General features: G+C 45.2%; 1 long non-coding RNA gene across 2 annotated transcripts in view; it reads left to right on the forward strand.

The window, feature by feature from the left end:
- LOC144818368 (uncharacterized) overlaps positions 1–25,593 on the forward strand; it is a 108,819-nt gene that overhangs the window by 47,972 nt on the left and 35,254 nt on the right. The window contains exon 6 of one of the 2 annotated variants that reach the window (XR_013607091.1): positions 2,425–2,556. The exons of the other annotated variant lie outside the window; for it this stretch is intronic. This is a non-coding gene — a long non-coding RNA (uncharacterized LOC144818368). Of the gene's footprint in view, positions 1–2,424; positions 2,557–25,593 lie in introns of those variants that run through there. 2 annotated transcript variants of the gene reach the window in all.

Here is a 25,593-nt window from a genome sequence, read left to right on the forward strand (position 1 = left end):
GTGTAGGACTCTGTGGATTTTGGGGCCTAACTCAGCCGGCAGCTAGGGAAACCTAGCAAGCCTATACATTTTTGAAAACTGGCACCCAGGAGAATCAGGGGTGGGGTGGCTTGCGTGGGTCTCAACAGGTAATTTTACCCAGAAGGCTTTACAAACAATAAACTACTAAAAACACACATTTTTCACACATTTCTCTGACGAAAACCTCTGAAATCTGTGGGGAATCCCAAATGTCCTACCACCCAACATTCATTCAAGGCTCCCAATAAAAATGCTACCTTGCTTGTATGGGTAGGTCTAAGGCCTTAGACAGGAAACTGCCCAAAAGGCAAGATAGACACATTACATTTTTGCACAGAAAACGCACCCTTTTTTTTGCAATGTGGGTAGCTGTAGATTTGAGTCCTGGCTCATCCGGCATCAATGGAAACCTAGCACCCCTGTATTTTTTGGGAAACTGGACATCTAGATAAATCCAGGGTGGGGTGGCTTAGGTGGCTCCCATCAGATTTATTTACCCAGAAACCCTTGCAAAAAGTGACTAAAAAACACATTTTCCTCATATTTCTGTTATAAAAAGTTCTGGAATCTTCGGGTAGTCACAAACTTCCTACCACCTAGCATTCCCCCAAGTCTCACGATAAAGATAGTACCTCACTTGTGTGGGTACACCTAGTGCGTGCAATAGGAAACGGCCCAAAACGCAACATGACACGTCACATTTTTACACAAAAAGCTGAGCCTTTTTTCCTTTTTTAAATTTTTTTTTTTATTTTTTTATTATTATTCCACAGTCAGGACAAGTTAACAGCACATACAAGCAGAAAGAACATCACGATAGAAAATATATCCTAAAGAACAAAAATAAATACATAAATAAATATTCATAGTAGCATATTATATGAGAGTAGCAAATTCATTATATCAAGATTCTAAATGTTCGTTGATTACGCCCCAAATTAATCGACCAAGTCTCCGTTTTTTTGCCCCTTTTAAAGCATAAAGATTCCATTCCAGTTCATATAAATTATATAACTTGGCTCGCCAAAATTCAAAAGTTAGAGGTTTCTTTTGCACCCATTCTGATGCTATAAATAAGCGAGCTGCAGTCATAGCGACAAATAATAAATGTCTAGATTGATATAAAACAGTACCCTTATTCACATTTTGTCCAATACCCAATATTACTCAAAAATTGATGCAATCTATCACAACTGAAAAATATGTGGATACTATCAGCATTATCATTTCCTCATCGGAAGTATTTACCATCATATTGTGGACCCCATTTCATCATCCGCTCAGGAGTGTAATACAATCTGAATACAGTCTTAAAAAACTGAGCCTTTAGATTGGCGGACAAAAAGACTTCTTTGGACATCAAAATCGCCTCCTCTATAAGCAACCCTGGTTCCCCCAATTGAGCCTTCCAATATTCATTGTGTTTTAGAAGATCACCTGGTCGATAGTCCATCAACAAGTTATATAAAAAAACAATTCTTTTGCGAAGTCGGATGGCTTCAACTATAGGAATAGGCATAGGTTGAACATGTTTCCTGACTATAAAATCCCGCACTTGAAGATATTTGAAAAAGGAAGCTCTAGTTAATTGACATTTTATTGCTAAATCATCAAAATTTAACATAGATCCATTAGAGTCAAACAAATCCCCCATTAAGCTTACGCCATGATGCGACCACTCCTGAGCCACCCGATCCCAGAAGACAGAAGGCAATATTTTGTCTGCAATAAATGATGTATAATAAGTCACCTTCTCTAATTTTATCATTCTGGATACCACCCTCCATACTCTGAAAGCTGCTTCTAAAACTTTAAAACGAATTCTCTTGTAATAATTGCCTTCGAGTTCTTTAAATAACCTACCAGTAGCTTGTGTTCCTAGCAACAAATAGAATATAGATGGCGCTTCAGCTGGATCCACTACCTTATCCCCTGTTAATAATAGGCCCATTCTTTGCAAAAAGCATACATAAAAATATAACAAGAAATCAGGAATAGCCCGACCGCCTCTTTCAATTGGAAGTGTCATAAACCTCATAGCCCGTCTAGATTTCCCGGGAGCCCAGAGAAATCTCGCACATACGGATTGTAGTTGTTGTATATAATTTAAAGGAATCTCCAGCGGTATGGCTCTATACAAATATAGAATTTTAGATAGAATGCTCATTTTAATGATGTTCCCTCGTCCAGTTATTGTTAGTTGTAACCGTCCCCATCTATCTAATGATTGTTTAACATGTTTCAATGTAGAGGCCCAATTTACGTCCACGATATCTTTCATAGTTGTCTTTATTATAATACCTAAGTAGGTTGCTTCCGAAACCACTCTAGGATCATTAATATGAATATTGCCTGTACACAATATTTGCGTTTTCAATGAATTTAATTTGTATCCTGATACAGAACCAAATTCCTGGGCTATTTGCTCAATCTCTACAAGTGCCTCTATCGGATTGACCGTCACAACTGCTACATCATCCGCATAAGCGAAAACTGTATGTACAATATTTTGAACAATAAAAGGTTTAATATGTGGGTTATTGGATAGTTTGTTTAAAAAAGGATTGATAAATAAGGCAAAAAGCAGCGGAGAACACGGGCATCCTTGCCTAGTCCCTCTTGTGATTTTGATCAAGGCTGATTTCCTACCCATGGCTGCTATTCTTGCACTCGGAGCAGTATAAACCACTTGTATTGCTGTTAAAAAATTCTTACTAAAACCTGCTCTCTCCATAATATCCCATAAGTATTTCCATTCTACCCGATCAAACGCTTTCTCAGCAGGATGAGTACTAATTCTCGCTTTTCTGCTTGGGCAATATCAAATAAAGTTATAACTTTATTTATATGCGTAACGGTGCCTCTATTTGGAATAAATCCATGTTGATAAAGAGAAACCAACGGTGTAATTACTTTCGAGATGCGATTCGCAAGAATTTTTGAATACACTTTGCTATCACAATTTAAAAGGGAGATCGTGACGGTATGAACCCGGTAAATCAATGGGTTTCCCTTTCTTACTAAAATAACAATGGTGGCTTTGTCCCATTACTTTGGTGCTTTACCCTTTTGTGCTGATATAAAAGTGTCAAGCATAATATATTTTATTTGGTCAAAGAAAAGTTTATAGATTTCTCCAGGAATGTAATCTGGGCCTGCGGCCTTCCCATTTGCTAGACTTTTAATAGCATGCTCTAGTTCTTCCATAGTAATCGGACTATCCAGCCACTCAGATAGCTGTACAAAATCCCCTAAATCTACTACTGGATCTGACCCAACCGTTTTCTGTTGTGTATATAATTCTCCATAAAAATGATGCAGAATACCCACGATTTTGTCTGGATCTTGATGCAAGTTACCATACTGATCCTTTAAATTAGCAATAGATCTTGCTGTTTCCTTAATCTTTAAACGTAGGGCCAAAGATCGCCCAATTGCCTCTCCATATTCATGGGTGTGTCGCTTATATGTTATATATTTTTTTGCGTTCTCCTTACTCCATATCCCAGAGATTCTAGCTCGGGCATGTGCTACAACATCCTCAGCTACAGCGATATTCCCTTGATTGACACCTTTTTGAATCTCCTTTATTAAATTCTCTTCCGCACCCTTAAGTAAATTATAAAGATTAGCTATTTCAGCCCTTAACTTTTTCTGATTATAGTTTCCATAACTCATTACCTCTCCTCTGAAACATGCTTTAAACGAATCCCATATTATGTCAATACTGGTTGAGTGCAGATTAAAATAGATATATTCTATTATCCAGTTAGACATATGCATTCTAAATTGGTCATCTAAACAAAGTTTCCTATCAAAAGAAAATGTTCTGCATGCACACTGAGTTTTTGAATCCGGTATTTCTATCATAATAGGAGCGTGATCAGATGTTACTCTTGGAAATAATGATATATTGATACCAGTTAGTAGCGCCGAGGGAATAAAAAAATAGTCTAATCGAACCATTTTTTATGGGGGAATGAGTAGTAAGTACACCCAGGTAAAGAAGGATTAAGCTTACTCCAAACGTCAACTAACCCATGATCAGTTATCAGATTACAAAGAGCTTTGAACACCCGGGGTTTGCGGCCTTTATATTTTGCCGGATCTCCAGTTAATTCCATTGTATTCAATGTGGGTAACTGTGGATATTGTGCCCTAGCTCAGCCACAAGCTAGTGAAACCTAGCATGCCTATATATTTTTGAAAACTGACACCTATGAGAATCCAGGGTGGGGTGACGTGTATGGCTCTCACCAGGTAATTTTACCCTGAAGCCTTAGCAAACCTCAAACTACTACTAAAAACACACATTTTCCACACATTTCTCTGAGGAATACTGTGGGGAACCACACATTTTCTACCACCCAGCATTCCCTCAACTCTCCCAATAATAATGCTACCTCGCTTGTGTGGGAAGGCCTAATGCCCGCAGCAAGAAAGGGCCCAAACCGCAATGTAGTCACATCACATGTTTACACTGAAAACGCACCCTTCTATTTTGCAAACTTGGTAGCTGTGGATTTTGGGACCTAGCTAAGATGGTACCACACATTTAATACCACCCAGCATTTCCCCAAGTCTCTCGATAAAATGCTACCTGTGTGTAGCTGTAGATTTTGGGTCCTAGCTCAGCCTGCGCCTATGGAAACCTAACAAACGTGTACATTTTTCAAAAGTAGACAACCAGGGGAGTAGACAACCAGGGGAGTCCAGGGTTCCATGACTGACATGGCTCTCCCCAGATAATTTTACCCAGAAGCCTTTGCAAACCTCAAACAATGCTAGAAACACATATTTTCCACACATTTCTGTGAGGAAAACTGTTGAAAAAAAGAAATAAAATGTGCAGGGAGCCACATATTTCCTACCACCCAGCATTTCCTAAGCCGCCTGATAAAAATTCTACCTCTCTTGTGAGGGTAGACTTAGTGCCTGCGACAGGAAAGGGCCCAAAACGCATCATAGACACATCACATTTTGGCACTGAAAATGCACCCTTTTCTTGCAATGTCAGTAGCTTTGGAGTTTGGGCTCTTTCTCAGCCGACACCTAGGGAAACCTAGCATTGCTAGACTTCCATGCAAGGCCCATAGTCCTCAAACTAAATGAGCCTATCTAGTTCATTTATTTATTTTTAAAGTTTTATATAGTGCGAATATGACTCAAGTGGATATCAGAGCGCTTTACATAAGAGTTGAGAAACCCAAAAGGCAGTGATATAAAGCAATAACAACCAATATAATGTTATAAAGCAAAATACAAAACCAAGACAGCTGGTGAGGAAAGAAAAGAAAACATGGAGGGAGGCAATGGGTAATACAATTGCCAAGTAGGCCAAAGTCAGTGTCACATGACGAAGAGTAAGAATTTCTAGCTCAGAGTGGGGTTCATCAGTAAAGATTTCACTTTCCTTTTGAAGTTGATCGAAGAGGGAATCAGTGTAGTTTCTGGAGGCAGGGAGTTCCAGATTCTCAGGGCAATGCCTGAGTAAGTACGATTGTAGGTTTTCATTTTTTTATATTTCTTCGGCTTGAGAAGCAAGGTGCTGGAGCTCTTTGAGGAATGTTCACTGCCCAATAGTTCAAGCTTATTTGTCAGGTACAAAGATGTATTGAAATGCAGTGCTATATGAGTCATACTGCAATTTTTAATTGAACCCTTGCCTCAAACGGAAGCCAGTTGAGATATTTCAGGTAAGGAGAAATGTGGTTTGATTTCTTGGAGCCGGTGATAAGCCTAGCCGCCGCATTCAGAGATGCTCTGAGGGGGGCTAATCTGTATCTAGGGACCCCCCAGAGAGTGGCACTACCATTTTCCAACCGTGAGATGACTAACAATTGCACCGCAGATTTGAAGTCCTCATGGGGAAGGAAGGGTTTAAGTGTCTTAGGGATGCTCAGTTGGATATTTGCTCCTTTGATAGAAGTGCTGATGTGCTCCTGCATGTTGAAGTTCTTTTCCAGCACTATTCCATGCAATTTCGTCGAGTCAATGATGTGGGGTGTGCAGTTGAGAGCTGAGAGGTTTTTCAAATATTTCTCCATGATGGGGGTTTCTTTGGACAGTGATATAAGTAAGAATTTTGAGGGCGTTAAGTTTGAGGTGGTTGGAGGTTAACCACTTTTGAGTAGGATTCCAGTGAGTATCTTAAAATCTTCAGGGGAAGACATTTCCATGTACTTTTGGGTGTCCTACACATACATGTGATATTGGATGTTAGATGCTTTGATGATTACAGTAAGAGGTTCCATGAATAGATTGAAAAGTGTGGGGGAGAGAGAGGACCCTTGAGGCCCCCCCCAGAGTGCAGGGACAGGAGTTGGATAAAGTTTGATTGTATTTAACTCTCTGCCTGCTGTTATTGAGAAAGGAGGCAAACCATTTTATATCTACCTTTGAAACTAAAGCCGACATGCTGGGGAAGACTGCCTATGCCCCCAAAGAGCACGTCCAAACTACGAGGGGTGTTAGTTTTTGACACACAGGGTAGTCAGTGAGAACCTGTCCCATCCTCCCTGTAGTGCTGTGATTGTAATGCACTTGTGATATGGCATACTGAACATCTAATAAGTAAGGAGGATGAACATGGTAAGCAGGACTCATGTCACCCATACATGTAGAGCTGGGTACAGAGTTTTGTGTAATGTAGTGTGTGTTTGTAAAGTGCAGTATAACCCGGGAGGGTACGCTGTCGCCGACCCAGGAGCAGTGAGAGCAGATCCATAGATTCACCTAGTGGAAGAGACACGTTTTCAGCTTTGCATGGGATGCAAAAGTTTTAGAGACAGCGTAGATATGTGTAGGGGCTGGTCATTCCGCCCTTTCGAAGCAAATTTGGAGGAGTCACTTCTAACTGTTATGGTGCTGCATATGCATGGGATGTGTATCAGTACATTTGAGCAAAGATGTCTGGAAGGTTTCTGAAATCAGAGGTGGTTCTGAGGTATGATGGGCAATTGCTGTGTAAGGCTCTGAATGTGTGTGTCAGTAGTTTGAAAATAGCTGTGGATGGGAAGCCAGTGAAGCTGTTCAGGTGCGGGTTGTGTACGTGGTGGGAGGGTGAGGGAGGAGGCTGCCTGCTGTGTCCAGAATTGTTTGGAGTCATCTGCTTAGTTGCGTGAGGGAACAATTCGATATTGGGTGAGTGCAGCACCGATGGGGTTGAGTCCTTTGGTGAAGATGAAGGAATGGCATGTGTCTGTACTACCTTGACTGTCGGCCTTCTACCTATGTGATATCCCTGTGAAAGCAAACCTAGCCTAAGACTTTCCTACCCGTTTATGTCTCTGTCCCTTTCAAAGTCCTGTAACTTGCCAAGTAAACCTTTACGAACGCCTTCCATTGCTGGCTGCTTGAAGCTCAAGAAAACATGGATTTCATGCACCTTCAGTGCACTCACTGAGCTAAATCCAACTGCTTCCAGTTTGTGGATGCAAGTTGGGGGTGCTCAAGACTGCCATGCAAAGCACACAGTTCTCAAACTGAGTGAGCATATCTACCTTGAAATTAAGGCAAACGTGGTGAAGAAGACTGCCTAAGGTTCCTAAAGAAAATAATATCAAGTTATGGAGTCAACCCTTTAACCCCTAAGAACCAGGGTAAATATATATCATCAAATAACTGTGGTTCACTTGAAATAATGTCAGCCAATAATGTCAGCCAACAAGGAATGAGACTATAAACATAAAAGAGAACAAATAATGCTGATATGAACTACACAGTGCAATATGCTGCATTAATATTATTAAAAGGACACCATTCATTAAATCAGAAAATAAAATGGAATTAGACAATCAGTAGTCCATATTACATAGCTACAGGTCGACGTTTCCGCCGAAAGGTAAATTTGACTAATGCTATCATCAGGACAATGTGTCGCCAAAACAAAAATATATTAATACAGTTTTGAACCTAAACAATCAAAGGGAGAGAAATCAAAAGTTAATACAATTACTAGAATGTTATGTATCATACACAAACACCCTTGTGTTGGTGACACGAAAGAAAAAAACAAGTGGTGAGAAAAAGTTACCACCACCAAATGTGTACGCTTACTGAGAAGAGTTTAAAATGAATCAGATTTTAAGAGAATCAGATAAAAAGCTCGACCAAGAGACGGGTCCCAAGTTAGGAGTAAAATCAATATCCAAAGTTCCCACAGAACATAAGTGTCAACTCACAATTTAAGAAAGTAGGAGTCCCTGAAAACTGCAAAGATATTATCGAGAGAATGTAACCAGAAGTCCATCCAGCGAAAGCAAATACGGTGTACATGCAATAAAGCATTTGAGGTTGAAGCACGACCAAGTCGTGTCAACTGAAAAGCTACATACTAAGACTTACTTAGGTCAGAACAAAGCTGAATTGGAACATACAGAATTAGGTCTGGTCAACAAGAAAACAAGTGTGAGGGTGCACCGGGGAATTAATCCTTGCACAACAGTCACCTGGGCAATGCTAAAGATACAGCATTAGTTTTTTATTTTTTATTTTTTTTTATTTTCATTTTTACACATAATTAGCAATACCTAATGTTCACAGTGGTACATAGCAATTGTTTCAACATATCTCAGTGGTATGCAACATATATCACATGTTATAACTACGGCAACAGTAGGCCTTTGAAAAAGAATGAAAACCAAGTTCTGCCCTCACCCCTTCCGTGGGTAACTGTCAGTAACTATCAAGGTACAGCAAGCCCCAACCAACCCTCGCACTTCAATATGGCGGCAGCAACACCCAGCTCAAAAGAAAAAAAAACCAAGCATAGTGTACAAGAACAGTTTGATACATCCGGCCCTAACCTACTCCTTCGGGGACAATTCCATTCGAGGCCTGCGTGTTAGTCTCTCTACGTTTCTTGCCAATATATGCTCTGTACGGACCCCATATATCCACCGGTCATGAGGAACTGGGCACAAGAGTAGCATATTCCTCGCAGTTCGTGTTACCAAAAGCCATGCCCGAAGTGTAGGAACCCTTCTACTACCCCACAGTAGCACCACCTCTCGCTTGGCCAACAGTAACCGCAGAGCTGCAAATTTCCTGACTTTTTTGGGAAAGTTTACCATGTATCCCAATAATGCAATTTCCGGTGTAGGAACCAATGTCATAGCAAGCATGGCGCCCAAAGTTTCATGTATCAGTACCCCGTATCGCTGCAACTTAGAACAAGTCCATGAAAGATGGGCAAAGTCGGCTTGTGGGGCTGAACATTTCTGGCATTGGTGAGACCTAGTTGGATTAATCTTGTGGGACCAAGCCGGGGTATGATACATCCTGCGGAGAAACTTGAAATGCAGCAATTTATGTCTACTATTCAGGGACACCTCTCTCGTCACCCTGCAGCAGTGCTCCCATTGGTCGTCCGTTATAGGGCGCCCCAAGTCTTGCTCCCATGCGGAGCGAACCTTAACATCAGAGGAGGGGCGCTCCATCATACATTGTTTGTACAGTTTGGAAATTAAATGAGCACCAGTTTGGCTCTCTATAACAAATGTCAGAGGAGCAGCCTGGTCGGGCGCCACCGGAAAAGAAGGAAAGGTAGTCCGTAACATGGAAAGCATGCGACGCAGCATAAAAACATCCATAAAGGAGCAATCTTGGAATCGCGCCTCCTCTGAGACTGAGAAAATATGGTTATCAGGGATTAGATCACCCACCGTGCGAATTTGAAACATAGCCAGTGTGCGCTGCACTGGAATCTCACCAGTTATTTGGAGCAACGTGGGATTCTGCCGAAGCACCAACTCCGCCTCCGGTTTCAAATAGGGAACACGTGTGTCCGGGTGATACAAATAATAGGAATAACAGCACTGTGCCGTCAGCTAGTATAGGTACATATCCGGAACCCCAAAACCGCCCCGCTCATACGGTAGTGTAAAGTTCTGCCAGCTTACCCATGGTCTCTTACCACCCCATACAAGCCGTAACAAAAGTTGCAGCAGCTGCAAAACAAAAGCCTGCGTGAGAAGGATGGGAATGGATAAGAATAAGAATCCCGGGACTACCACCATTTTAATAATGGCCACTCTACCCGCCATTGACAAAGGCAGTCAAACCCATCTCTCAACCTGCGATTCGAGTGAGCTAATTGCACGACCATAGTTTAATCTAATGATGGTGGCTGTATCAAAGTGTACAGATACCCCGAGATACCTAACAGACTCGCTGCACCATTCCTGAGGAAACTCACCTTCCCATGCAACTGTGTTGGCCGTTAACGGAAAAATCACAGACTTGTGCCAGTTAACACTGACCCGAAAACTTGTTAAACCGAATAATTAAGGGGATCGAAGTTAGTTTGTGGCCGCCGAACATATAAAATAGTGTTGTCAGCATACAGAGATACCAACAGAGGGCCGGTACGAAACTGCAGCCCACTATGTAAATGTTTCTCCTGGAAATGTCGAACCAGCGGGTCCATCGCTAATATAAAAAGCAATGGGGACAGGGGACAACCCTGACGGGTGCCACGTGACAAACTAAATGGCTGGGAGATAGTACCATTCAGACGCAATCTAGCTATGGGTTCAGTGGGAAACAACCTTTACAACGCAACTTTTACAACGCACTACCATTACAACGAAACTTTTACAACACAACATCCATTACAACGCATGCATTTACAACGCATGACACTACAACGCACACCACTACAACGCATGTCATTACAACGCAGTCTTTACAACGCATACCATTACAACGCATAGCATTACAACACATAGTACCCCTACACTATCCAACACTTACCCTACTGTTGCACCCCCTGGAGTTAGAATAGTAATTTTTACCCCTACACTATCCAACACTTACCCTACTGTTGCACCCCCTGGAGTTAGAATAGTAATTTTTACCCCTACACTATCCAACAGTTACCCTACTTTTGCACCCCCTGGAGTTAGAAAAGTAATTATTACCCCTACACTATCCAATACTTACCATACAATCAAAGTAATATTATGCGTTGTAATGGTATGCGTTGTAAGGGAATGCGTTGTAAAGGTAGTTTTTAAAAGTTCGTTGTAAATGCATGCGTTGTAATGGAATGCGTTGTAATGGATGTTGCGTTGTAAAAAATGCGTTGTAAAGGTAGGCGTTGTAAAAGTATGTGTTGTAACGTCATACATCCGGGTTCAGTATATAGCAGCCTATGTAATACTGTGAATAAGGTCCGCAAATTGAGCGAAGTGGACCTAAGGGGGACGAAGCCAGATTGTGCAGGAGAAATGATATATTCCATCAATAAAGATAAACGGATGGCGATAACTTTGGCCAGTATTTTGTAATCGAGATTAAGCAGGGACAGTGGTCGATAGGAGCCACAAAGTGTAGGGTCTTTACCAGGCTTAGGGAGAAGGATAATAACAGCCTGCCTGAAAGTTGGAGGGAGGATACCAGATTCGAGAGCCTCCGCATATACCGCTATTAACCGCGGCACCAGTAAATCCTTATAAGCTTTGTAAAAATCAGCAGAAATCTCGTCTAGGCCGGGTGCCGATGAACCTTTAGGCGCATCTATCGCCTCCAATACGCTATCCGGAGATATAGGAAGAGCAAGGAAGTCCTGCATATGCCTCTCAAGATAAACCAAAGCGATTTCAGCGAGGTAATCTCCTTGTTCACGGAGGTCCCCATCAATTCTAGAGTTGTATAGATGTTTGAAATGTGTAAGGAAGGTGTCACAGATATCCGGGGTGGAATGGAACACCCGGTCACACTGGTCCTTGATTTCAGTAATATAGGCCCTGTCTCGCGGAGGGCGAAGTGTGTGCGCCAAATTCTTACCGGGCCGTCCCCCCTCTCCATACCTTCTGGCAATGTGTTGCTTGCCGAGGAACAATAGTTCCCGTTCAGCAGTCTCCTGAAACTCCAACAAAAAGGCCAATCGCCGAGTCTCGCCGGCCTCTGACCCCCTCTCTGTCAATTCCAAGTCTAAGGCTGCAATGTCTTGCTCAATGCGGTTCAAAGTGGATCCCAAGTCCCTCAGGACCCCCGCACTCTTCGCTGTGCACACCCCCCTAATATAGACCTTAAAACCTTCCCAAAGCACCGCCCAGGTGTCCACCGACCCTGTATTTATTTCAAAGTATATCTCAATGGCTTCCCTGACTTCCTCAAGAAACACCTGATCCTGAAGTGACCTCCCAGGGAGGCGCCATTACCTTTCATAACCCCCGGGTCTCGGAATATTAAGTCGTAGCAGGACCGGTGAGTGGTCTGAAAGCGTTTGTGGCAGTGTCTCCAACCCACCGAGCCAACCAACCACTCCTGGCAAGACCAACCAGTAGTCTATTCTGGTCCAGGTGTTGTGGAACCCAGAATAATGTGTATAGGACGCATGGTTTGGGTGATGCACGCGTTCAATGTCCACCAGTGAAAAGTGTCGACAGATGTTCTGTAACGCCTTGCGTGAATAGCGCTTGGTGTCTGGTGCGGAGGAGGTACTATCTCTGACGAGTTCCATCAACAAATTAAAATCACCCCCCAATATCAATAAATAAGGATCCAGCGCTAAAAGGCGCACCTGTAGCGCATGATAGAATTCAGGCGGGTCAACATTCAGGACGTATATGCCCACCAGAGCCATATTATGTCCCATCAAAGAGCCAACTACTATCAGCAAGCGGCCTTCTGCATTGGTCACTACCTTGTGCAGAGAGAAAAGAACCCTCTTATTGATGAATATTGCCACCCCTCTCGCATAACTACTGTAGTTGGAGAAGTATCTGTGGGATCCCCAGCTGGCAACCATGGGTGGAGCGTCTGAGTTGGACAAGTGAGTCTCCTGTATGCAGAGTATATCTATGTTATGTCTAGCAACATAATTAAGGACTCTCTTGCATGTGTTATTCACCCCCCTGATATTCCAAGACATCAGTGAGAGCACAGAAGGACCAGGCTGCCAGCCTAAGTGTGCCACATGGTTGGTATTACAACAAACACGACCTCAGCAAAGCCAACCCAATGCCATGTACCAGTACCTTGTGTAAAAAGTTCTAATAACCTGTGAAAAAACTGCAAATGGCCCCACCACCCAGCCGCGCCCTGTCCCTGGCGAGCGGGTTCCCTTTCCCGCATACCAACTGATGGTGCAAGTCCAACAAGCATATTAATACAGTTATCTCAAATATACACCGTAAACTTGACATTTTGAACAAACAAACCTCGGTGTTCACCATGAGGCGCAGCAACGCCACGCCGGCCGGGCAAAACTGAATACTGTAATAACGAATGGGAGAAGTTTTCTCTATGGTAATTACAGAACAGCGCCCTCAAATAAACTAAATGAATCAACCAGTCCCAGGATTGGAGAATAGTTCCATACTGGCCTCAGATCCGCTGTGCAGGGGGGATGTAACACGTGTAGCTGCCGCCGCTCAATTTTTATTCTTCTTGTATTCTTGGCAGAACTCCTGTGCCTCGGTCGGGATATCAAAGATACGTGTCCTGCCGTCCACATCTACCTTTAGTCTGGCCAGACAGAGCATACCGTATCTCAGGCCCAAGATCCTCAACGTAGCTTTCACTCCATTAAATTGGCGACGTGCCGCTTGAACCATAACAGTGAAGTCTGGGAAAAAAGAGAGTTTGCTCCCCTGCCAATGGACCTCACCCCTCTTGCGGGCCAATCGAAGTGTGGCGTCTCTGTCCCTGAAGTTCATAAGCCTGGCGATGATGGGCCTCGGAGGCTGCCCTTGCCTGGGGCTAGGACCCAACGACCTGTGTGCCCGCTCCACCACGAACCCCTGGGTGAAGGTCTCTCTGCCAAATAGATCCGATAGTAGTTGCTCCACAAATATATCCATTCAACCACCTGTGGCCATAGTTTCAGGCACGCCAATAATGCATACGTTGTTCCGTTGGCTGCGGGATTCTAAATCTTCGTTCTTTATCGCAACTTCTTTCAGAATTCGTTCCACTCTTTCTAGTCGTTTCTGAGACTGCGTTGCTCCATCGTCTATGTCTGAGACTCTAGCCTCCACCACGTCTAGCCGACGGTCGTGAACTTGAACCCTCGTACCCATGTCCGCCAGACGCTGATCCAACGCATCAAATCTACCATCAAGGGATGAAACCAGCCCGCATCTCCCGGAGCATCGCCGCAGTGAGTGAGCAGAATCTTCAACATCATCCTCACCCTGCGCTCCCTCAGCCGAATCCGCCTGGTCGCTAGAAGTGGCATCAAGGACCTTGTCGAACTGAAGAGTCCGCTGTTTAGGATCCTTCCGTCCCATGGTTACACGAGGCTGGCAGCGTCAACAAACCCAGGCGGAGCAGTGGATGGTCGCGCCCCAGACAGCAAGCGGACAAACCGAACCTCACACGGGCTTATGACCGTGTGGCCTTTAGCAGCAGGGTCTATACCAGCAGGGCTGCTCAGAGTGCTGGGGGGCTTTATGCCTAAACAGTCAATTGTTCTAAACAGGCAGGTGACTAGGGGGTCAGCCAAACAGAAGTGGCACCAGGAAGTCCCACGTCGGACAGCGGAGAAGATGCCAGGCAAGGAGAGAGCGCAGCGTCTCACAGGAGAGCAGCTTGCTTTGTGGAAGTACTTTACAGCATGGCACCGGGTCCAATATGCAAGCGTCAGTACAGCCGCTCCATGCACCCCTCAGTCCATCCAGCGCAGACTCTGCAGGAGAGAGCGCGACCAGCACCAAGAAGACCCCAGCAGCGTGGCGTTACAGCAGCGACCCAGGAGCAAAGAGCGAGATCTTTCTGTCACAAGAGGAAGTCCATATGTAAGGCCCAAGCTTGTGGGCACCAGTGTAGATAAAGTCCATAGGCAGGGGTAATGCTGAAAACTGCCATGGACTTGGGGCTTCTTCTCGTGTGCACTCTAGGGCCAGATGTGGAAGGAGCAGGCACACCTGAGTCAGCCCAGCGCCTCGCGGCCCTCAAGACTGTAGCTGGGGGCCTCCCCCACTAATCTGCCACAACCCCAGCCGCCTAACAGTGCCCGCGGCCCAGCCCAACCGCGAGGCAGACACAGCCCCGCAGCCGCCGTGCTCGGAGGACCAACGCCGCACCGCAACAGCAGGAGGGGGGGGGAGAGGGTCACCGCAGTATCGGGAGGAGCGGGAGGGCCGTCCCTGGACAAACGACAGGGGCCACCTCTCACCTCACAATACCGCCGCAGTGCTCCACGTCACAGCTCCGCTCCTGGCAGGCCTCCATTTCCGAGCATGTATCCCATCTGCACAGTGTCTCGTATAGGGCTGCTCCGCTCATCGGGCACGCACGCCCCTGGTGCCGATCAACTCCACATAATCTCCCGAGTGTAGGGCGTCCGCGATGCAACGGGCCATCTACATCGGAGAAATCAGGTAAAAGCAGTGCCCGGCCAGCGGAGCCTCAGGCGCAGGCGGCCATCTTATTCGCCTGCGTGGGCACGCCCCCCCAAAGATACAGCATTAGTTTAGCAACAAAAAAACACAAGTAGTGCTTTAAGTATATATTCCATTAATTGAAACTTACTGCAAAACCAAATAAACTTCATGAAGGATATCGGTCCACCAGTCGGGAGCATTCAAACCTCAGGACGCTTTGTCTAACCTTCCAAAAACCATTTCTGAGTTTGAGAATATCAATCTGAATAGAAAGTGTACTAAGATCCAGAAAGACATCATCAACTACGATAAGAACTTTTCGTATCCTTCTTTTTCAGTTCAACAATATTAATTTTGAGCAAAGGGGTTACCCCGCATGGACCAGCTCACATTCTCTGACTCATCTATTTCAGGTGATTCCAAGACTGAGACTGAACCCCAGCCTAGTACCTGTACGACCACATTACCATCAATACCCCAGTACAACTAGCCCCAATTTGTTTAACCAGGGACTGGGGTCCGGGGAGATGCAGAAGGATGGGACAAGGGCAAGGCCAATTCTACCAACAGAAACTTTACCAATCCAGGGAGAGACAGACTTGGAGCAGGTTTTACCTGTGGTATCCATATCTCACCCAGGGCCAGATGTAGGTAGCCAAATACCGGTCGGTAACGGCCGAAAATCTGTAAAAATACCGAATCGGTAGATTACCGGCTCGGTAAAGAAACCGAGTCGGTAAAAGTACCGACTCGGTAAAATTACCGAGTCGGAACAAATACCGAGTCGGTAAAAGTTCCAACTCGGTAAAATTACCGAGTCGGAATATACAAAATGCAAAATACCACGCCATCGAGATGTAGGAGAGCCTGAAAATACCGAATTGTACCAAAATTCGGTAATTAAGAGTCGGTAATTAACATGGATTGCAAGCAGGTGGTAATCAGGTGCAGCCTATAAAAAAGGACCCCAAAATGCAACACAGGAAACGGAATGGCGGCATTTTACGTCATAGCAAGACGGCTAAGGCTACAGGCAGCAGGTGAGAGGGAATGGAGAAGGGAGGAACAGGTATATAGGCTAAGGATTACACTCATCCAATTGACAGAGCCAGAGATACTGCAGAGATACAGACTGCACCCCCAGACCATCCTGGACCTGATCAGGGACCTGCACCCACTCCTGGACCACCCAAGACCAAGGGCCCATGCCATCCCACCCCATGTCCAGGTGCTCTGTAGCATACACCTCCTAGCATCCGGGAGCTACCAGAGTATAGTTGCAGCGGCAGGTGGGGTGTCCCAGAGCTGCCTGTCGCGTTTTTTCAAAAAGTTCAAGGATGCCATGATGCAAAGAATGGATCAGTACATCCACTTCCCAGACACTGATGCGGACTTGCTCAGGACCAAGACTGACTTTTACCTCATGGCAAACTTCCCACACGTGATTGGCTGCATTGATGGGACCCACATCCCCATTTGCCCTCCTGCTGCCACAGAGCACATATACAGGAACAGGAAGTCAACACACACGATTAATGTTCAAGCAATCTGTGATGCCAAGTTCTTCATCACAGACATAGTGGCCAGATACCCAGGAAGTACCCACGATTCATTTATCTTCCAGAACAGTGGGATCTATACCCGCCTGACAGCGGGTGAATTCGGGGAAGGATACCTGCTAGGTAAAGAAATGGGTGACACTCCCTTGATAGATGAAGCAGACGTATGTCAATGTGTGCATCTGAGTAATGTATATTTTGTCTTCCACTTTAGGGGATAGTGCATATGCACTCCGTTCCTTCGTCCTGACACCCTACCTCAACCCAACAACCCCCAGCCAGAGACGTTACAATGTGGCACATAAATCCACCCGCAACATCATTGAGCGCACCTTTGGCCTCTTGAAGAGCCGGTTCCGCTGCCTCCACAAAAGTGGGGAGGCACGCCAGTACTCACCTGTAACGTGCTGTAAGATTATTGCTACGTGTGCGATGTTGCACAACCTCGCTACTAAGAGGGGCACAGAGGTGGAATTGGAGGACTATGAAGACCATGATGATGAGCAGGCACTACCAGCAGCCAACCCAGTAGGAGGACCAACACCCACAGACGGTAGACAGAGACGGGCAGAAATCACACGCAACTACTTCTGAGTAAGTATAGAGACAAAGCACGTATTGTATTTCAAAGCACGTAGTTTAATTTAGCACTACGTCGAAATGACTTGAGACACACAATACACATACTAGTGTGCCCAGCACTACTGTGTGGACGGGGGTTACGTCACCCTCACATGTCCATGAGCAAAAGTCTGACTCACTGCTTGCGTCCAAGAACACCCAGGCGTGCTGCCTGATGTTGATTAGGTTCAGAGTCTGCTGTGCCTGCGCCGGCACTCTGGCGTCTGCTGCTCCTCCTTACTTCAGGGGCTGGGGTGCTGCTCCTGCTACTAGGGGTATCTGTGTCCCCACCAGCATCTAGTCCTGTGGTGGCTGACTGGTTAGTCAGCAGCACTTCAAGTGCTGTAGTGACTCTCCCCATCCCCCGGGAAAGATCAGTACAGCAGTGCACCAGGCCCTCCTGCATTGCAACTGAACGGCGACACATGAGTGAAGTCGCAGTTGCTAGTTGGCGCATTCCCCTTGTATCATGATGTGTGCGATGGCTCTCCCTGCGCCTTTGTGCACGGTCCTCTCTCAGTTCCTCACACAGTGTCGCCACAGACTGAGACATTTCCCTGACTCCCTCTGCCATTTCCCTCATGCTGTCTGCCATTGATGTGATTCCATTGTTAAAGTCTGTGAATTTGCTGTTCATAATTCGCATCTGCCTGTGTACTGCACTTATCCATCTTGCCTGCAGGCGCTGGACCTTCACCATTGTGGTCTCGAGGCCTTGGAACACACTCTCATCACGGCCACTGCCGCATGACTCCCGGACCCTGCGACGTCTTGTTCCTTCTGATGGCCTGACAGGAGTGGATGTGTGCCCTGGTGCATTCCCTGCCATAGACTGCATTGCCTCATCATCTTCCCCTTCCTCATCCGAGGATGTTTGTAGGATCCTATGAGGGGATCCCTCATGCCTCACTGGCCTGAGGATTTCAGACACCTCGGAGTCAGCTGGTGTGTGTGACTGTATTTCCGCAGGTAGTGGTGAGCCTATGAGCACAGGAGATGCTTCCAGTTGCATTGTGTCATCTGCCCCTGGTATGTCTGCTGCTTGTGCGCATGGCGCTGTGGGTCTGGCACTGCTGGGCCCAGCATCCCTGCCTTCTTCCGCAGTGCTATCCTTTTGGGGATGTGTCTTCTCCCTCAACTGCTGGGACTTGCGTGATGTCTCTCCTGTGGACAGACATGGACAGTATCTTAGTGGTGCTTTCACCTTGTTTATCAACATTAAATTACACTTTCACATCACTATTTTCTGCTCCTCCCATGTGTCTGCTTGTATTGTGTGGCATGCCTGACGAAATTTAATGGTGACTGTTCATATGGGTTTTCTAATGACTACCACTCCCATAATGCATAGCAGGTGAGTACTGAAGTCAGGACTGGATTACCTTATTACATAGACACATTGGGGGAGGTACACAGGCAGGGGGTGTGGGATGATGGACATGTCCCTTACCTTTCTTAGCTGCAGCTCGGGCTGAGCTGTCTGCATCACCAATCCCCAGGACGCAATCAGGCTCCAGTGTGGACTCCACTAGCTCTTCAAGGTCTGTGAGTGGAGGTGCCTTGTTCTTCCCACCACCTGTTAAATTGGATTCCTTCCTTCTTGCAGCCAGTTTTTTCTTTGTGACTATCCTTAGATCGTACCATCTTTTTTTTAGGTCGTCCACTTCCCTGTTGGTGACTCCAATGGCATTGATTTTAGTCTGGATCCCCAGCCAGGTGCTCCTCTTCACAGCCTCTGGTACCTGCAGGGAATGTTTTCCAAATATTCTTGGGTAGTGCTTCACTACCTCCTCCACCAGCACCTGCAGTTCACCAGTGCTAAACTTCATCTTCCTCTTCCTATCAGGTCCATCCCTCTGTGAGTCTTGTTGCTCCATTTGGTTAACCTGCAGGGATCTGCTTCACAACTGGCTGTCTCTGTGAGTCTGCTCTCCTGTGTGATCAGTTACACTGCACCTGCATGGGTGTGGCCACTTCCTGGTTGTGGGGTGGGGTCGATGCACAGGATTGGTCTATTGCTCTGTTGGTTGGCTGAGGGGCGGGATAGAGACACCTGATTGGTTGATACTTCAACTGCCTGATATTTGTATCCCCGACTCGGTATTTATCGACTCGGTATTTACCGGTCGGTAAATACCGAGTTGGTAGTTTCAATGCATTCCTATGGGCATCCGGGCCCATAGGATTGCATGTGACTTACCGACTCGGTATTTGCCGTATCGGTAAATACCGAGTCGGTGAATACCGTGCATGGGTTACCGATTTTTACCGATTCGGTATTTTTTACCGGATTTTGACCTACATCTCGTTTCTCTTTTCTTAAATACCGATTCGGTAAAAATCGGTATTTAAGAGTCGGTAAAAATGTGTTACCTACATCTGGCCCCCAATCTTTAACTTATCCACATCCAAGTCAAATTCATGGGAAATATCTATTCTGAGTCGTGGTGTACCCATCACTTATCCTGACTTTTTTTTTTTAGACCAATCTTGAACTCATCTGCTTTTTTCAGAAGGTTAGACTCTTTTTCTTCTTTAGGAATAAACCACCATCAGATTGGCATCAGTTTACCTTGTTCCAGCCTCCTTCCACATTCTTCCTCTCTATTGCTCAAATGCCGCCAGAAATGCTAGTGTTCGAGAAGAAAATCTTCAACGAATTTAACCAATTAAGGTGACAGAACCTGTATATTAAATGTATTTTACCAAGGATAAGTTCATGGCTATACAGTCACTTAAACATTCTCAAGTTACCATCAAGCCAGCAGACAATGGGGGCGAAATTATAGTCCAAAATACTTCATACTACAATGATGAAATTAGATGACAACTATCTTTGGTCCATCAATACCAAATGCTACCTTCTAACCCTACCAATGAGATTTCCCTGTTAATTAGGAACATTACTATGCAAGGAAAGGAAATGGCTATATCAGTGCGGTGCCTAAAAGAGATATTCTAAGTTAAAAATACTCCAACACAAAAACAAATCAAATATAAGTATGAGTCACAAAACCAATGCCAGAATTATATCACAGCCGGCCCCAAAAGAAGGCCCATCTAGATCAAGGTGAGAAAATTAGGGACTGAGGAAAGGTAACTTAGTTCAAAGAGACATATGAAAAAATGAAATAAGAAAGAAGAGAAATGGCACAGTATCATACAAATATATGTAGCACAGATAACTTTTCTGTAAATACACTTTTTGTGCAGCAGCTTTTACAAAGTACATGGCTTCTAGATGAAAACAAATACATAACTGCAATGGTGGATTATAAATATGAAGCAAACCAACACCAATTACGCTATCAAAGGGTAGACTGTGATTGCACAGTCTCATCGTTTATGTTCAGGCCTGTTTTGGCAGTTTGACAAGCAATCCATCGACACTCCAACCTCGGGACTGCTCTCTCGGTCAAACCTTTTATCTGATTCGTTTTAAACTCTTTTCAGTAAGTCTACACATTTGGTGGTGGTAACTTTTTCTCATCACTTGTTTTTTTTCTTTTGTCTCATCAACACAAGGGTGTTTGTGCATGATGCATAAAATACTAGTTTTTTTTTTTTGAGTCGCAAGACTTTTATTCACAGTTGCCAAAATAACACAGCATTATGCCTACAACCCTGAGGCCGGCAGCAAGACTTCGGATTCACCTCATAGGTATATTACACAGCTGTTTAGCCGACAACCTCCGGTCCGGCAGCGAAGTCATTCAAAACGGCAACACATACGTTCATCGTTTTCTCTGCACATACAAATGTTCCGTCTCACTTTTTCTCTTTCTTGTAAAAATACAAACACAACTCAACTTATGATGTCAGATGTGTTAAACAGTATAGTACATCGCTACCGTTCCAGTAATCATGTTCTGCGGTGGTTCAGTGTGGACTCTTACAGTACCCATCCCTCCCCCAAGCTACTCGCTTTAAGCATATGTTCTGTCATGTTAGTAGCCCCTGTTTGTATCCGTCCAGTGCCGTTATCTGCCGTCTAATGGAGCTACGCAGTCTATCTCTTCCTCATCCTCTGAACTCTCAATGTCCTCCTCCAACAGTGGCTCACATACTTCACCCAGATACCGGTTCCAGGGCTGCCATACCTTATTCCATTTACGAGAGTTAGCTCTCATTTTATACACAGCTCGTTCAGTCAACATGAGCGCATCCATGTTACCTGCACCACTGCGCCCGACTCGGTGTTTCCACTGCCCCCCACTTCTGCGCTATATCTCTCTTTGCGACCATGACACCTATCGTGGTCCACTGCTGGCCCTGGCGTGTCAGATTATTCGGGCTCCATATACTTAGCAGGCACATACGGGGGTCAGGTGCAATTGGCACTTCTATAAAATACTAGTTTTAATTCCATTTTATTCTCAGATTCAATGAATGGTGTCCTTTTGTTGAAATTAATGGCAGCCTATTGACCTGTTTAGTTCATGTCAGCATTATTTGTGTTGCTTTCAAATTGTTGCTTTGATTAAAATTTTCTTGTGATCAATTTTCAATTTTTCAAAGCATAATTTTGTATTAATAATTATTTAATGGTCGTTGGTTTTGACTAAGGGAGCAATTGGGTATCCGTTTGCCACTCTTTGTTTAGAATTCATGGATGTATGGTGGTTTGGGTTACCTGTGTGTTGGGCTTACTTACCTTTCAAATAAATATGTGTTCTCATTTATGTTTATAGCCTCCTTCCTTGTCTGCTGAGGCTATCCCTAGTGTGCCAGTTATTGATGATATAAGTTTCCTAAAGAGCACTTCAAAAACTAGTCAAGACTTTACATTTTTGCCACACAAGGTGCTTCTTGACAACATTGCTTATGTTCCGTCCATCATTATGTGCAGTGTGGTGACTATAATGTGCTTGTAATCTGGCAAATAAAACACCTACCACGTTCTGACAGTGCATAAAGGTGTAGAGCAGGGATTAGCAAGCCAATGATTTCCTCAAGTAGAGGGAAAAAATGTCTAGGCCGGCTGCCTAGTGAAGTAGTGGCCCATGGAAAAATGGTATTGATGCACAGTCATTGAAAGGGATATGTAAAGGCAGCTCTACCTTAGTCAATTTCCCAATACTTCCCTTTTGTATGGTACAACATAAAGCAAATAGGAAAACACTGGGATGGCTTAGATGGGCCCTGAGACATAAAAAAACACTCTCATGCCTCTTTCCTTGCTTAGAGCAGGTTCTGCAATTACAGCATGGTTGAGGCTTTTTAGTTGTTGCAGGAATCCAGCGGCAAAGTGTTGATCCTGCAGCCTTGCAACTTCCTCTTGAGCATATGTAGTGCAGGCTGCTGCTTCTGTAGTAGTAAGACCTTCAATGATGGTCAGCAGAAAGTCAAGGAAAGACATTAGTCTTCCCATGGTGGTCTGACGATAAACAGCATAAGCAAGAGAAAATACACGGACACCTGCAAACCACCTCCAGCACCACCTGCAGCACCTGCAATATCTCCTGTATCATAACCTCCAGCACCAACTGCATGAAAGCAGATAACACAAGCAATACCTCCATGTTACACCTGGCATCCTTGGTGTGGTCTCCCCTGACTTTTTGCCTCTACCTACTGTATTTTTGACACTGTGCTAGATTTCGTTTTTTGCTGGTTTAGATGCTTTGGGCACTTTGCCACTGCTGATCAATGCCAAAGGGCAAGTGTGTCATATGTAAATTGTTTTTGTGATTGGTTATCCATGATTGGTATATTTGTTTTACCTGCAGCACTGATTGTGCCACCCACATGAGTAGCCCCAAAGAGATGTCTCAGGCCTGCCAATCAGTGCCTGTGCGCAGTTTGCTAACTGCCATGTTGACCTGGCCAGTGTCCCCCCTTGCCAGGCCTGACCCTTCCCATTTCGTACACATAGGACAACCCTATGGTAGACCCAAGGTACCCCCCTGGGCAGGGTGTAGTGAAGGATAGGACATGTACTAGTGTGGGTAACATGTCCTGATAGTGAAATACTACCAATTTCGTTTTTCACTATTGAAAGGCTATCTTGCCCTTAGGCCAGAATGGGGAATGCTGTGTAAAATGTTTACCTGCATATGTTCCCAAAAGAGTGAGATAGAAAATTGGAGTCTGGTATCCCTGAACTCAGAATTTGATAACACATCTTTTAGTAAAGATGTTTTTTAAATTCTGTGTTTGAAAATAGCACTATTTTCTTGTTCAACCTTTCTGCGTGCCTCTGCCTGTGTGTGGATTGACTGTCTGGCTTGAGAGTGACAGGGGCTGAAGTGGCTCCAGGAGTCTGTGGGTGAGTCAGCACTAGGCTGAATAGACCTGTCGGTATTTGGAGTTGTGGGAGGAGTAGCACCTGGGCCTGAATAGGGCAGTGCCTGCCTTCCACAATGCTGGCTCCACCTCCTGCGGTGCGTCTGAAAACCCTGGCCCACATTCACAAAGGAAGAAGTTGTGCACTGGCAGAGTGCACCCAGAACTGGTTTGAACTGGGTCCAGGACCCCTGACACATAGAGAACAAAGACTTTAGGGGTATACAAGTAAGATCTGAAACCCCTGTAAAATTAGACTACTTTGTGATCAAGAGTAACCTGTTGCCAAAGAGGACAGCTGAAGAGACTGAGGAGAAGTACTGCCCTTGCTGTGTGTCTGGGGATGGCCTGCAGTTTGCTGTTTATACTGAGGAGAGGACAAAGGGACTTTGCTGTGTGTTGTGTCCCCTGCTTGAAGAAGGACTTTGCTGGGTGCTGTGTCCATCTGAAGAAAAAGTCTCCAAGGGCATGAGAAGAGCTGACCTCCTGTTTTTTAAAGTCCCAGGAGCAAAAGGACTTCACCCCCAGCTTCCCTGGACTTCACCCCCAGCTTCCCTGAACTTCCTTGCTGGGAGTTCTGACCTGCCAGGAGGTGCCTGTAACTGTGTGTTAGGCCCTTGCTGTTGGGCGCCTGAAGCGCGACACAACGAGGGAGAAGTGTGACGCCACAGCAGCAGCCGCCGTTGCATCACCAAGGAAGCGTGCCGTTGCTGTTCGCCGCCGCATCACCGGAGAAGCGTGTCGCTGGGCCGTCGCATTGCTGAGGAAGCATGTCGCCGCCACCGCTGCTGATCGCCGTCGCATTACCGGAGAAGCGTGTCACAGGGCCTGTCGCGGCACAGAAAACTACAGATTTCGCTGCACGACCATTGGATGTGCACGCATCGCCTCCACGTTGTTGCATCGCACCAAAGACACCACTTTGTCGCAACGCATCGAGGCGCCTTCTTGTCGCTGCGACCCTTTTCTTTGTTCTGCGTTACGCATCCAAGGTACTTTGAGAGTAAAGTGTCACATTTACCATCAACAAGTTTATTTTTGCCACAACCCTTTTTAAAGACATTCTACTGAGTATCTGTATGTTGTATTTTTGTCGTTTTGGTCTTTTTTAGACCTGGCATCATTGGCGTGGGTCTCCTTTCCATTTTTTTGCTGTTGCCTCTTATGTTTTTGCTGGTTTTAGATGCTTTTGGGCAATGTGCCACTGCTATCCAGTGCCACAGTGCAAGCTCCCTATGGTAAATTGATGTATGGATTAGTGACTCCATGATTGGCTTGATTGGTTTACTTGTCAGACCCTAGTACAGTGCACTGCGTGTGCCATGGGCTTGTAAATCCAATGGTGCTGGTGAGCTTGCAGCACTGGTTGTGCCACCCACTGGAGCAGCTTGTAAAGTGTGTCTCAGGTCTGCCATTGCAGAGCCCGTGTGCGGTCTGGTACTGCCATGTTGACTGGGCAAGTGCATCCACTTGCCAGTCCCTAAACCTTCCCTTTTATACATCTTAGTCACTCCTATGGTAGACCCAAGGGCAGGGTGCATTGTAGGTAAAAGGTAGGACATGCTCTGATGTGTGTGGCATGTCCTGATAGTGAATTACAGCCATTTTAGTTGTTCACTATTGCAAGGCTACCTGTTCCCCATAGGCCAGAATGGGCAGTTAAATTATAACATTTTACAATCCTAACTGACTCAGGGAACTAGGTAGAAATTCGAGTTTAGTATGCCTGAACTCAGAATGATAAAATACATATTTTAGTGCAGATGGTTTTA

The sequence above is a fragment of the Lissotriton helveticus genome, chromosome 2_1 (genome assembly GCF_964261635.1).
Source record: "Lissotriton helveticus chromosome 2_1, aLisHel1.1, whole genome shotgun sequence".
Taxonomy (NCBI): Eukaryota; Metazoa; Chordata; class Amphibia; order Caudata; family Salamandridae; genus Lissotriton; species Lissotriton helveticus.